This window comes from Arvicanthis niloticus, chromosome 23 (assembly GCF_011762505.2).
Source record: "Arvicanthis niloticus isolate mArvNil1 chromosome 23, mArvNil1.pat.X, whole genome shotgun sequence".
NCBI classification, from domain to species: domain Eukaryota; kingdom Metazoa; phylum Chordata; class Mammalia; order Rodentia; family Muridae; genus Arvicanthis; species Arvicanthis niloticus.
In genome coordinates this window covers 23,898,841-23,914,491 of record NC_133430.1, presented here as the reverse complement: position 1 = coordinate 23,914,491, position 15,651 = coordinate 23,898,841, and the positions used below count along the sequence as shown (strand labels likewise).

The 15,651-nt window shown below is 34.5% G+C and overlaps 1 long non-coding RNA gene across 1 annotated transcript in view; it reads left to right on the top strand.

The window, feature by feature from the left end:
* The first annotated feature begins 3,759 nt into the window (after window positions 1-3,759).
* Window positions 3,760-15,651, top strand: part of LOC143436634 (uncharacterized) — a 90,460-nt gene continuing 78,568 nt past the window's right edge. The window contains exon 1 of the long non-coding RNA XR_013106519.1: window positions 3,760-3,818. This is a non-coding gene — a long non-coding RNA (uncharacterized LOC143436634). The remainder of the gene's footprint in view (window positions 3,819-15,651) is intronic.

Here is a 15,651-nt window from a genome sequence, read left to right as displayed (position 1 = left end):
CAGCCTATTCATAATTGTGATATACAGTATATTATATGACATCTTCAAAGCAATGACACAATCGTGTAATACTGTTTTCATAGTATGTCCCTATTGCTAAATATTTAAATTTAATAAACTTACATTTTTGCTTTTAGCTATAGTAGTATTCTTTAAGTCTGCTTTATTTGTGTAACTATGTTGCTTTCATTATAACTAGCATCAATGAATTATGTACAATTATTATTAATTATAGTTAAACACTTTGATCATTCATTAAACTTCTAACTTTGACTTGTTTCAATCAGTAATACTTACCACTATTCTGTGCATAAATTTTGGCTCTAAATAATTGTTTTGTATGGATAATGATTTTATGACTATAAAAACTGTGTGAGTGCTAAAAACTCTAAATTTTAGGTCAATATATACATCTATCCAGGGTCTGAACTATGGCATTCAAGTTGTTAATAGATTTAAAGTTTTTAGTTATGAGGATTTTTCATGCACATTTTATATAAATGGTTTGATTTAGAGAAGAATGTGTACATACATTTTCATTGTATTTGGAAAGGGAAGCACTTTATACATTTTAGCTATGACAAACATCCATATTCTGTAACAAATAGTTATTTCATCCAGAAGCTAGAGTACATTTAAAACACTGTCAGAGTGTAGGACAAAAACAGAGAGAGTGCATTAGAAGTTTAACCAATCTGACTCATGATCTGAGAACCTGTTCTACATGTGGATTGCATCAACTAACTTTAGTGGCACTTGCAAACTTCCCTTTTCTGTAACTGTTTCTTATTAAACTCAGAGGGATCGAGGATAACTTTTTGCCATAATTTATGACATTTGTGTCTATTTGTAACAGTTGTAAAAATACAGCATAACCAGGAAACATCGTAAAACACTCATAAACTCTTGTGAAGGCAGCCAAAAAGCTCAACTTTCCAGAGCAGTTAATGATCCAAATGTGTACACAGTATCCCTCAGCAGAGGCTGTGTGAAATCTGTGAACTATGTAATGCATCATAACAATCACTTAAGGTGTAAAAGAGAAAAGAAAAATCAGTTTTGCATAAAACAAAAATTTATATAATAGAAAATATCCAATAATTTTGTCACTCTCAAATATGATTTTATGAGAAAATATTTATATTACCACAAATATCAATCATATTTTACCTTATTTTGAATATTTTTCTCCTAAGAGGTTACAATTTATTAATGTGGTATAATACTCCAATATGCTTAAGTTTACTATAATTGGAAATTTAGCTGTTTTCCTTATGGAAAAGGGTATACAAAAATTGTATCAGAGACAACTATATAAGAAATTACAAATACAGGATATATACACTAACAAATCACCCGATATATTTTTGGATACGTAAAACTATTCAGCTTAATTTTATTGGGGATGAGGTAGATTTTCAGGTTTATAAATGGTATCAGAAGTACTTTTGTTCTTGGCAAGACCATTGTATAGTTCATTTCACTATAATACATGAAAATAATTCTTCTGGTTAAGAAAAGATGCTATGTCGCGGACAGTTCTTATTGCACCTAACTTATTTTTTATTTTCTTATTTCCACATATGTCAGAACTTTTGGAAGGTGCGAGGCTGTTCTAAATGACCAGAGAAGGTCTGCCCTGTAGTATGATTACAGTCATCAGACTGATTTTTTTTCCCCAGAAGCTGAGCTTTGTGGTAAAGACAACGACAAGATTATGTAGCTTCTAATTTAAATTTTTCCTCTACTGAAAAAGATAAGCATTGGGTAAGATTCTTTGTCTATTTGCATTAGCAATAGAATTCCCACTGCTATGACTACATGCATCTCACACTGATGCCTCTTTCTGGAACCTAAAGATTGGCCCATCAGAAAAAATACATTATTTACACAGGTTAAGTACAGGCAAGAATAAAGTTATAATAACTGATGTATCAATGAGACTTATTTTGAAATACCTCCTTTCCAAAGAGTGCTTTAATAAAATACTGGAAGGAAACAAACACATGAGGATTGTTAGTGCTACTATTATATCAATATTAAAATTGATGAGATCAGTCTCTTCATGATTGGTTATTGTGATATACAACAGTGTAACTAAGGACAAGAGACATTACAAACTAATTGCAGTGGAACAAGTTTAAAAAAACCAGTACCTTTCCTCACAGCTCCACTGGAACCGAACCTGTAACTCTGAGCTCTCTTCGCTCATTATGTAACATGGATGACCACATGCACTCACTCAGTGGTAAACAATGGGTATCTGTAAATATGCAAAATATTGAAGAATGGTATTTTGCAAAACTTCAAAGTAGAACAGGAAAGAAAAAACACAGAAATAAAACATATCTGTTTCCTTTCTGTAAATTGAAAGTGTTTGGAACCAGAGAGATGGTTCAGCTTTTAAGACAACTGCCTTAGCCAAGCCTCTTTAACCTGAGGAATCCAAAGGCAGAGGTAATCTGAACTACAAATTCAAGGCCAGCCTGGTCCACAGAGTGAGGTTTAGGACTGCAAGAGCTACACAGAGAAACCCTGTTTTAAACAACAAGAACAACAAAAACAAACAAACAAAAACCCAAAACACACAAAAAATGAAAAACAAAAACAAAACAAAACAAAAGACACTGGATTTTATTCAGAAGGACCACAGGTCAATTCTAAGGACTCACATAGAAGCTCAAAACCCTATATAACATTACTCTAATCTCAAAGGATTTGACATCCTCTACTGGCCTCTTTAGGCACTTTGCAGTCATGTGGAATATAGACATACACTAGGCAAAACACTTATATACAGAGAGAAAGACACACACACACACACACACAGAGAGAGAGAGAGAGAGAGAGAGAGAGAGAGAGAGAGAGAGAGAGAGACTAATTCATTGGAAGTATTGAGTATAAGAGACCCTAAAGTACTTTATTCTGTACCCACAACTGCATTACCTGTACCCATGTATAAGTTTCTATATCCATAAAGACAACCACTGAAGTTGATTAAACCAAAATTCTCTGAAAACAAATTTTAAAATGTTAAGTAAAAAAAAAAAAAAAAAAAAAAAAAAAAAAAAAAAAAAAAACCGAATTGGAAACTAAGATGAATCCAAGACCAAATGTCCTCTGTAATCCTATTTTCTCTTTAGTCACCAGAAATACAGAATATTGACATTACAGAATGTAAACACATCCATGACACTTACATCATTATGTTACATGCTGTTAATCACTTCGCATGCTGTGAAATCTACTAACCTGCTATAAAATGCACACGTTTTCTTATTTGGAAATGTTTCAAGTTAGTGCCTTTTTTTTTTTTTTTTTTTTTTTCTAAAAATGACCTGAAACTGAAGTTTTCAAGACATGGCTAAGCATTCGTGACACTTCTCAAAGTGGGTCAGCATTTCATGTGTGTCCTAACAAGCGTCTATCTCATAACTTTCTGCCTCTGTACTATATGCTTCCAATTTACTCCCAAACTGACAGCCTCATTATAGTTAATTGAGAGATTTCTCGACCCACATTAATTAAAAAAAATTGTGTTAAATAACACCTCAGACAAAGAGGCGACAACAAAGAGGTCATCGCTGAAGAGATTTCTGTCCTAGATTCTGTAGGTAATGGCTAGCTTGCAACACTGAATACACTCATTAAAGCTATAATGATTAGGGGTAATAGGAAAGATATTTTGATGGACATTACAGCTGATTGTTTCATTTGTTTTCTTCTTCATCATTCTAGCCAATTGGTTAGAAATAGTCATTTGCTTCTTTAGAACTTTATTTCAGGACATCATTTTAGTCGGCTGTGTACTTGCAGTGGTAAGCTCTTTCTTACTTATACGTTTTTATTTATAAAAGTAGGTCTGATTGAATCAATGTGCTATCCTCATTCCCGCTGCCACTCTAGATATTCTGAACTAGTTATTAAAGTTATATAATCACAGTAAAGTCTTGCTAGTTCCTATCCCATAGAATACATTCTTCCCTGTTTTGCAAATCTCATCTTTAGCTTTATTCACTTACACAGTTTTGTTTTCTAATTACCTTGTCAGGAACTACCATTCCTAAAATATTTGGGATATAATTTTTTATTTAAATTATTTTTTTTCTTATTTAATATTTTATTTACATTTAAGATGCCATCCCCTTTCTCCATTTCCCCTCCCTAGAAAACCCCTGTCCCATGCCCTCCTTTCCTTTTTGCTTTTATTATTTCAGTATTTTACTTTTTTCATTAAATAGGTAGACTTATCTGTCTTTTGATGGTATTTTGTACATACATGTTCCAGGACTTGTAAAATTCATGTCTTTCTTACTACTAATATGGATTACTCCATTAGAATGGTGTATTTGATATATCTTTTGTTTCTTTATTTATGCCTGTTTAGTCTTATCCTAAGAATCTATAAATAAATTTGTTTATTTGATTTTTTCTTTTTTTTATTTATTAGATCTTTTATTTATACCTCAGATGCCATCCCCTTTCCCCACTCCCTCCCTTAGAAAACCCCTATTCCATGCCCCCTTTTCCTTTTTGCATTTAAAAAAAATGTTAATCATAGGCTTTATAAGTTTGGTATTGTTCAATCAGAGGTGTAACACACTACCCAACCTAGATATATCAACTATCTTTGACTGGTGGAGGTACATGAACATCTGCCTCCCTGTCTCCCCCGTCTTTCTCTCTTTCATCACCTAGCTTCTCCTCTCCTTCTTCTTCTCCTCTTCTTACTCCTTTTATTCCTCAGTACTCCTCCCACCTTAGCTCCTCCTACACATCACCCTTCCTGTTAAAATGAAAATTTTCTCTCAAAATACAATTAGAACATAATTATGCCAATTTGTACCAATGAGGTAGAAGATAGTCCTAATACCCAGTCCATCCTTTTGTTGACTAACCAGCACCTCTGTCATCTATCCTAACTAAAACACTTAGTTCTGAACCTGGCTTTAGGATGAATGTCAGCTGCCAACCATCCACTCAAATCTTTTCTCTCAAGGTAAATAACTATAAGTTTTCAACCCCGTCAGAAATCCAGAATGACTGAGTTAACTATAATTGTGGGAAGCACAAAGCATAGCTTTTAAAACTTAGCCAATTTATAGAGACCTCTGAACACCTGGACACTTGCTCTACTTCAAAATGTTGGAGCATCTGTTCTTCTGCCTTCTGGCCCAGGATCATCTGACAGACCTTAGTGCTGCAGAATTATTAAGGGCTGATTACTCTGTCTACTCAGATATAATCAGTTGACTATTCTGCATGTGGGTCCTTTTCTGGACAGTAATTTGTCTGTAGATGGAGAGAAGCAATTCTTGCCTAGTGGCTGTCTCACCACAACTGGAGTATACTAGCTTCTTTTTGTTCTAATGCTTTCAGGTTTGCTGTCAAGTTGTTAATGTATGCTCTTTCCAATTTCTTTTTGTGAGCACTTAGAGCTATGATTTTTCCTCTTAGTACTGCTTTCAGTGAGTCCCACAAGTTTTGATATGATGTTTCCTCATTTTCATTTGAATCTAAAAAGTCTTTAATTTCTTTCTTTATTTCTTCCTCGACCAAGTTATCATTGAGTAGAGCATTGTTCAGTTGCCAAGTGTATGTGGGCTTTCTGTTGTTTTTGTCCATGTCAAAGACAAGTCTTAGTCCATGGTGGTCTGATAAGGTACTAGGGATTATTTCAATCTTTTTGTACCTGTTGAGTCCTGTTTTGTGACCAATTATATGGTCTATTTTGGAGAAGGTGCTGAGAAGAATGTATATTCTTTTGTTTTAGGATGAAATGTTCTATAGATGTCAGTTAAGCCCAATTGGTTCATAACTTCTGTTAGTTTCATTGTGTCTCGGTTTAGTTTCTGTTTCCATGATCTGTCCATAGCTGAGAGTGGGGTGTTGAAATCTCCCACTATTATTGTGTAGGGTGCAATGTATGCTTTAAGCTTTAGTAAAGTTTCTTTTATGTATGTGGGTGCCCTTACATTTGGGGCATAGATGTTGAGAATTGTGAGTTCCTCTTGGTACATTTTCCCTTTGATGAATATGAAGTGTCCTTCTTTATCTTTTTTGATTACTTCTGGTTGAAAACTGATTTTATTTGATATTAGAATCACTACTCCCGCTTGTTTCTTGGGACCATTTGCTTGGAAGATTGTTTTCCAACCTTTTACCCTGAGGTAGTGTCTGTCTTTTCCACAGAGGTGTGTTTCCTGAATGCAGCAAAATGTTGGGTCCTGATTACATATCCAGTCTGATAGTCTATGTCTTTTTGCTGGAGAATTGAGTCCATTGATATTAAGAGATATTAAGGAAAAATGAGTGTTGTTTCCTGTTATTTTTGTTATTGGCAGTGGAGATATGTTTGTGTAGCTACCTTCTTTTACAGTTTTTGGAAGATTACTTTCCTGCTTTTTCTAGGTTGTAGTTTCCCTCCTTGTGATGGAGTTTTCCACCAATTATCCTTTGAAGTGCTGGATTTGTGTTGAGATACTGTGTAAATTTGGATTTGTCATGGAATATTTTGGTTTCTCCATCAATAATGATTGACAGTTTTGCTGGGTATAGTAGTCTGGGCTGGCATTTGTGTTCTCTTAGGGTCTGTATGATATCGGTCCAGGATCTTCTGGCTTTTATGGTCTCTGGTGAGAAGTCTGGTGTAATTCTTATAGGTCTGCCTTTATATGTTACTTTGCCTTTTCCCCTTACTGCTTTTAGTATTTTTTCTTTGTTTTGTACATTTGATGTTTTGACTATTATATGGCAGGAAGTATTTCTTTTCTGGTCTAAACTATTTGGAGTTCTGTAAGCTTCTTGTATATTTATGGACATCTCTTTCTTTAGGTTAGGGAAGTTTTCCTCTATAATTTTGTTGAGGATATTTACTGGTCCTTTAAGTTGGGAGTCTTCCCCCTCATCTATTCCTATTATCCGTAGGTTTGGCCTTCTCATTGTGTCTTAGATTTCTTGTATATTTTGGGTTAGTAGCTTTTTGTATTTTGCATTTTCTTTGACAGTTGTGTCAATGTTTTCCATGGTATCTTCTGCACATGAGATTCTCTCTTCCATCTCTTGTATTCTGTTGGTAATACTTGTGTCTATGACTCCTGATTGTTTTATTTTTAAGTTTTCTATCTCCAGGGTATTCTCCCTTTGTGATTTCTTTATTGTTTCTACTTCCATTTTTAGATCCTGCATGGTTTTGTTTAATTCCTTCTCCTGTTTGGTTGCATTTTCTTGCAATTCCTTAAGGGATTTTTGTGTTTCCTCTTTAAGGGATTCTATCTGTTCTTTGAGAGTGTTATTTATGTCTTTCTTAAAGTCCTCTATCATCATCATGAGAAGTGATTTTAATTCTGAATCCTGCTTTTCTGGTGTGATGGGGTGTTCAGGGCTTGCTATGATGGGGGAACTGGGTTCTGATGATGCCATGTAACTTTGGTTTATGTTGCTTCAGTTCTTGCGCCTGCCTTTTGCCATCTGGTTAATTCTAGTGCTACCTGTACTTCTGTCTCTGATTGAAGCCTGCCTTTCCAGTTATCTCACTGGTGTCTGGTCTTCTAGAGGTCCAGATGTCTCTGTGATTTTTTCCAGCTGCACTGATTACAGTGGTATCTCTAGGATGCCTCAGGATATGGTGCCTCCAAGGTGGCAGTCCAGCTAGGTGTTTGCTGTTCTGTGTGCAGTGTCTCCTCTTGGATATCTCAGGATATGTTGTCTGACAGTCTGAGTTCAGTTGTTCCTCTGTGGCTCTGGGTTAAGTGGACCTTCCAGTATGTCTCAGGCGGAATCTGGGGTCCACACAACTCAGACCTGGCAGAGGTCTGGTCCAGGCCTCAGATCCGGGAGATGGGCAGAAGGGGGGTGCTAGCTGGCAGGGCCGGGGGGGGGGGTTATCTGCTGGAATCTGGGCACTCACAGCACCCAGCTATGGGCTCAGGGCAGTATGTGGGTTTTCCTACCTAATTCTGGCTGTGGGTTCTGTGGAGCCTCCAGAATGTCTCCGGCGGGATATGGGGTGCACACACCAGCAGGCCGGCCAGGGAGAGGTCTGGTTCAGGCCTCAGATCTGGAAGAGGGGCAGGGGCAGAAGGGGAGTGCTAGCCAGTGGGAGCCGGGAGGGGGGTATCTGCTGGAACCTGAGCACTCACAACACCCAGCTATGGGCTCAGGGCAGTATGTGGGTTTTCCTACCTAAAGCTGGCTGTGGGATCTGTGGAGCCTCCAGAATGTCTCTGGTGGAATCCGGGGTGCACACACCAGCAGGCCTGCCGGGGAGAGGTCTGGTCCAGGCCTCAGATCCAGAAGAGGGGCGAGGGGAGGAAGGGGAGTGCACTTGATTTTTTCATCAGAGTATCAACAGCAATTTTATTGTCAAATCAGCAAGCATTGGTTTTGTGGGCAATTTGTTTTTACTTACTTGTCTTTCACTGTTGCAAAATTTGATCATTTTTCACTGCATTGATGACTAAAATATTTTTCTTATTAATAAACTACTGTGTATTAATGTAGTTACTAATAAAATGTATTGATATGATTGTGGAATTTAAATATTATGTTGCATATAGTTTGAAAGTGGCCATGGACATATGATGCTCAGAAATAGTCTTTATAATATTTTCACATGTGAAGTTGGGCCATGGGACAAATGATAACTTAAATTGTCCAATGCTCACAAAAACTTAGAAATTTTCCTCTGTTACATTAAGTAAAAAAACTGTTAGCATTAAGGAACCAAAATACTATATACTGATTGAAAATGCAGAATTGTTCCAAATGTCGCCTCTGGGGATAGTGATGCATAATGCCATTAACTTAAAGATCATATTGTACAGTATGAAGAACAAACAGGACATAATTTGTTTCAATGTATCCTCTGCTACCTATTTTTTGAGGAAAACACTGAACAAAGCATACAAATATGATTCACTATATTTACCTGTAAGCTTGGAAAGGCACTCTAAAGTGTGGCTTGCTTCAATCAATGTCATAGAGAAGAGATAATATTCATTAATTACTTTTCTTACTTGGAAAGTGGCTGAATCTTTTCACTAGTTCATTGTTGATGATAAAGTCATACCTCAATTTATCAGTAGATTAGTTTTAAATCTTTGAGTCTTTGGTAGAAATAAATATATTTCTTTCCTAGAGTAAATATTACATTAGTGGTAATGATCTTGAGAAGAAAGATATAACTTTTAATATATTGTCTGTTTTTTGAATAGAATAAACAGGTATTAATATTAAAATGAGAAAAATCCTACACACTAATTGAAATCTATGAATTGTACATATTTGTAATTACTAGATACAAAATTTAAAAATAGTCTTAAAATGTAAGAAAGGTGCTGTTATTGTGAAAAATTATTATTTATTTTCCATGACAGATGTTGAGCCCAGGAACTGATACACTTGAGTATTTTATCACTGCACGGTGCAACTAGTAAAGCCCAGGCACTCTAAGTAAATCAATCTGAAAACTTTAATGTAACTTTTACTTATATATTATTCTCTAAACTTATCTGCAAAAACATGAATTAATTCTAATGAATATATTCCAAATATATTTGAGGCTAAATTGAAAAAAAAATAATTGAAAAGAGTAAAGTGCCATGGATTTTATTTAAGAAGCTTGGGTTGGGATGTGACTCAGAGTAGAGCATTTGCAAAGCTTATACAAGCCATGAGGGTCAATAAAAAGGACACGAAACAAGTGATTAAGATGCTTCTCTTTCTCTGTCTCTCTGTCTTTGTCAAATTTTCTCTCTTTCTCTACTACCAACCCCCCCTCTCTCTCAGTGTGTGGGTGTGGGTGTGTGTGTTTATGTAAACATTGAGAGACAGAGAAACATAGAGGGATGGATACAGATCGAGAAAGCAGTAGAGGGAGAATTAATGTAAAATTGACATTATTTAACAACAATTTTCAAAAACAGCAGAAGAAAGCAGTATTGATCTTAGTACAAAAGGATAGACAACATCTTCTCTGGTCACACAGGGAATTAAAATTAAAACAAACACATATACAAACACAACCATATAGAGTGTATGGGACCCAGTCAGCATGTGGGATCTACTTACATTTAGAAGTCTTTTTTTAAATTTTTTTTAGATATTTTATTTACACTTCAGATGCCATCCCCTTTCCCCACTCCCCCCCTTAGAAAACCCCTATCCCATGCCCCCTCTTTCTTTTTGCACATATACATTTTTTAAAAAATGTTAATCATAGGTTTTATAAGTTTGGTATTGCTCAATCAGAGGTGTAACACACTACCCAACCTAGATATATCAACTATCTTTGACTGGTGGAGATACATGAACATCTGCCTTCCTGTCTCCCCACTCTTTCTCTTTCATCACCTAGCTTCTCCTCTCCTTCTTCTCCTCCTCTTCTTACTCCTTCTTTTCCTCTCAGTACTCCTCCCACCTTAGCTCCTCCTACATATCACCCTTGCTGTTAAAATAAAACTTTTCTCTCAAAATACAATTAGATCATAATTATACCAATTTGTACCAGTGAAGTACAAGATAGCCCTAATATCCAGTCCATCATTTTGTTGACTAACCAGATCCTCTGTCATTTCTCTTATTAAAACACTTAGTACTGAACCTGGCTTTTTCCTTGGCTTAAGAATGAATGTCAGCTGAAAACCATCCACTCAAATCTTTTCTCTCAAGGTAAATAGCCAGGATTGGCTATGAGACTATAAGTTTTCAACCAGAAAATCCAGAATGACTGAGTGAACTATAATTGTGGGAAGCACAAAGCGGTTACCAGCATCCACATCATAAAGGTAATAATTGCATGGACCTCCAGTACTGGATTCTGTCATTTTCTGGATTCCACAGAGAATCTGCACTCAAACACACACACACGCACACGCACACGCACACGCACATGCACACGCACACGCACACACACACACACACAGTCTTTTAGAATAAAATAAGTGTAAAAAGAATTCCTTATTAAATGTCTGTCTGTATTTTCCTAAGCCATATATAATATTTTAGGTTTCATTTTCTTCATCAAAATATGGATCTATAATAATAATCTTAGTGGAATATCATAACAAATATAGATGTCAAGAAAAAGTATCTTTTAAATATTTGTTCTTTAAATATTGTCACTTTGGGGAAATGTCTTTCAAAAGTAGGTTTCTCCACTTAAGTGTAGTTATTGTGGGAAAAAAGGTTTACTTTAGTATAATCTGAATGCTTAAGTAAATTCAAAATATAGATATACATAAAGGATGAAGTTGATGAAGTCCTTTCATAGCCTGTTTTATATATTTTAAATTAAATAGGAACTATTGATCTGAGAAGAAAGTGAAACATAGCAGTTTTTGCATACAAAGGACCTTCTAGCTTCTTTTCTTGTTGCTTTGATAAAATGTCATAACAAGAGGTTGATGAAGACTGTTGGTGATTAAGAGCACTGAAGTTTAGATCATCACACCCATAATTGGTTTCTTACAAACTCTAACTCCAACTTATGCCCTCTTCTATGATAGAACACACACACACACCCAAATATATATATATATATATATGTGTGTGTGTGTGTATATACACACACACATGTGTGTTTATATATCAATATGTATATATATATATATATACACACATATATATGCGTGTATATATATGTGTACATATATGTATATATATATATACACACATATATATGTGTATATATATCAAAATGAATCTTTAAAAATAATAACCCAAACTCAAGGAAAATGATATATTCTAATTATATTGATCATTAGCAGATTTTTGAATAAACTTACAAAAAAGTGTTTAAGCACTTTAATATGTAGCTAATAATATGTGGCATCTATGGGATGTGTCCAGTGACAAAATTTATATCACAAATTTTGTTAATCATAATTTAAATATGTCATTGAGCATGCAGAAAATGATTCTGTTCACAGATGTTGTTTTCTTTTTTGAAGTTTTCCTCTAGCGTGCACTAGTCATTCTTTAAAAATAAATGCTCAAAATCAATAGCAGCAAAGACAAATAATTTAAGATATTTACTCATCTAAATGTTCATAGACAAATTCTGCTTTGTATAAAGAACTAAAGAAAACTATTCAATTTATGATTGGAAATATTTATGATACCTGATGAGCTAAAGTCCATACCGAAGATAAAAAAAAAATTAAAATCCATTACTGTAACAAAAAAACTAGGTAATGCCATTGTATTTAGCATATTTCTTGCAAGCTGCATTGAAAAATGTTTTATGCAGACAAGTTACATAAGACTTTGAAAATAGGTGTAATTTTGTGATATAAATTACAGAAATGTATATGTAGATTCCATTTTGCTAAATTAAATACTCAATCAGGAAGCCAAACTGTAAAAGAAGAAACTAAGATTTCTAGCCAAAGGTAGGAAATACAAGGGAACTAATATATTCCATGCTCACAGATGAGAAAGCTGCTTTTTTATAATTATAACAATGAAAAAATTTTAGCTGTTTAAAAGGCCATTATACCAGGCACTTCTGGCTCCTACTTTAACATAGGCATTCAGTCTCAAATATCCAACAAAATTTTAAAAAAGAAAACCAAAGAATGTAGATCCATATCTTAAGAGATTTAATTGACTCTAGAGTAGACATGAAGGACTGCTGTACCCTGAGAGACTGATGAGAGCTTAATCTTTCTGAGACCAAAATTAAGTGGAAGGCCAATGATAAATCATTATCCAGTGAGACTAAACATGACACTCAAAGTTAAAATACATAATCTTAGTGGGAAGCCCTAAACTAAACATGAAAAAGAATGGTAGTATATGCTGAATTTTGATTTGGGGCAAGCTAAGTGTCTCAAGAAAATCAGATTATATATATATATATATATATATATATATATATATATATATTCACCTTTCCATCACCATTGAAACCATAAACCTCCCAGACTCACCCCAGAAATGAATCTACCAAATCTACCAATCTACCCCATTTAATGATAGGAGAAGAAGAAAAAAAGATGAAGTTTTGTGCTCACCAGAGGAAACTTTCTTTTTTTGGAAATTGCCACACCCTGTCTGAAAAGGGTAAATCACCTTTTATGAAACTGAAGCAGAAAGATGGTGGACTGGAGTAAACCTTGATGATGCCTTTTAGTTATACATACTTATTACTTTGTAGTTAAACATGAATGTATGATATGGCCTGGAAAGATGGACTAAGGAAGATATGGTCACTGGATCTTTTAACTAAATAAATCTGCTCCTTATTCAGTTTTAAACTATTCATTTGTCCCTTTAATTGATCTATTAAGAAAAGGTGACACAACATGAATTGTCTCAGGATCTGACTCTAACAACTTCACTGCGACCATTTTCTTTATGCTTTTAGTTTAAAATATTCTCCCAATGGTCTGTGTTTTAATTCTTTGTCACAAGTTGCATTCAAAGAGGCTATTGAATCTTTAGCAAATGGTATGTTCCTTGTAGACCTAACTCCATATAGATCAACTTTTAGAGGTTATACCCTGATTCTTGAATTTAGTGCTCAACCTGGTAATTTGTTCACAGTAAGTCAAAAGAAATTAGTGCCCCATATAATACTACATTAAAACAACAACAACAACAACAAAACAGGGTCTTTCTAAAGTCCTGGTTGTGCTGGAACTCTCAATGTAGACCAGGCTAGTTTTGCACTTACCTAAATCTACCTGTATCTGCATCCTTAATGATGAAATTAATGGTTTGTGCTATCCTGTCAGTCTAGTTCACCATGTATCAGAACATTACAGTTATCCCCAAATAGGAGACACTTTCTGATTTCACTATCAAATGGTGGAATAATTTAGAATCAAAAGCATTAAATTAATCATCCAATGTTGTTGTACATAAAACCCTAAATGCTCTAAACATGTCCTGTTCGAGACTGGGATATATAGTGTGCAGCCTGGGGAAAAAGAAAGTGTTATATTAAAATCTAAACAAGAGAAAAAGCAAAGCAAATACACAATGCCATGCAAAGATAGAGAAATCCACATTCTTTTGGATACAAGGGTATGAGCAGTAGCAGAAATACTCAGGGGACTGGGCAGTGGTGGTGCACACCTTTAATCCCAGCACTTAGGAGGCAGAGGCAGGTGGAGTTCTGAGTTCGAGTCCAGCCTGGTCTACAGAGTGAGTTCCAGGACAGCCAGGACTACACAGAGAAACTCTGTCTCAAAAAACCAAAATAAATAAATAAATAAATAAGAAAGAAATCCTCTGGGGATTCAATAGTGACAACATATATTTAATTTAAGTATCATACCAAAATGTGATATGTATCTTCTAAATAAGCTCATTTGAATAAAAAGCAAACAAGAAGAGGCACAAGGTAGTTTGGATGTACACAAGCTAACACAATGAGTAAATGCATGTTGAATTTCACAAATTTCCTTATGTATACTCTGTCCACAAACAACCAGAATGATAAAAAGTATTTTAAATAATGATAATATTCCCACCACAATCAAAAATAGAGTTTGCAGCTGGATATATAGAACTTTACACAGTGATGCATATGTTGATTATACTAGGAAAGAAGTAAGATAAAGATGCAACCATAGCTTTAGTCATTACCAAAGCATTATGGGAAATTTTCATTCCATCAGTGATAAAGAGAAGTTATTAGCTATCAAAAATTACCATAAGGAATAGAGAGATTATGTAGAAAAGAATTAAATAAGGCTGACTACAAACTTCCTATTTGTCAAATGATAAAGATTAAATGTCTGCCAGAAATAAAGAGAACATAATTCTAGTATTATATACCATCAAACTGACACTCAAAGCTGAGTTTAAGACATACAGAAATAAGGGGAGCATATTGCTATCTGAATAACACTAAAAGAATTTGAATATTATGAGTTCCACAGAGAAGAATGAAAACACAGAGAGTGAATATTGTTCAAGAATCACTGGGCAGCACAAAAAGTCTGTCTGGGCACATTTGTTAAATTGACTTAAAACTAAATCCTCATTTATGACTTTAATAACATGTGACTAAAACTCTATAATAAGACCAGTGAGAGAAAAGACAAGAGGACATCAATATTTGAGAGGATTTCTGAAATACTTTAGTTATGAGAAGTATACTAAAGAGCTAATTATGCATGTGAAATATGTATTATTCCTAAAAGTATTATAATCTTTTTTGTACCTTATGAACCCAAGATAGAAAAGGAAGATATTTATTATTCTAATATTTTATGGGATATGTTGAAAAATAAGGGAAATACAAAGAAAATGATACAATCAATATAATGTATATATCTCACAAGTAACCACAAAAATATTTCAAAAATGTATTCAGCCCATAAAGTTATCTTCATATTGTATTATGTCATCAAGAATAAAGCAGGATTAAGAGCAGGGAAACAGGAAAGATTTGTTGAGCAAATTAAGCTCTATGAAAAAGTCATCTGGTAATAAGAATAACACTAATCCATTGCCAGCTAGAGTGAAGCATTGTGTGGCAGTTTATCAGAAATATGGAAATCAATCTACCTTAAGATTCAGCTATACCATTCTTGTGCATATAGCAAAAGGATCCTTCATCTTATTACAGAGGTACAGTGCAACCATGTTCATTGCTGATTTATTCATATTAGATAGAAATTGAAAACAACCTAGTTG